We start from the raw sequence: 306 nt of genomic DNA on the forward strand, positions 1-306 counted from the left end.
AATCCGCAGCAAACCTTACATGCTTGCTAATGTGACAGAACATCTCTGATTTTCACATTAAGTTAAATATTAATATCAGAGATGTTCTGTCACATTAGCAAGCATGTAAGGTGCCATTAAACGCAGCTATTTAAAAAAAAAAAAAAAAAAATAACCATTTGTTTTTTACCAAAAAAACATTTGTCAGAGTACATATTGGCCTAAATATATGAGCGACGCAGTACCGTATCGCAAAAAAATGCTCTGGTCAGGAAGGGGGGGGGGGGTAAATCTTCCGAGGCTGAAGTGGTTAAACAGGGACCTGGA

Source organism: Rana temporaria, chromosome 4 (genome assembly GCF_905171775.1).
Source record: "Rana temporaria chromosome 4, aRanTem1.1, whole genome shotgun sequence".
Lineage (NCBI taxonomy): Eukaryota > Metazoa > Chordata > Amphibia > Anura > Ranidae > Rana > Rana temporaria.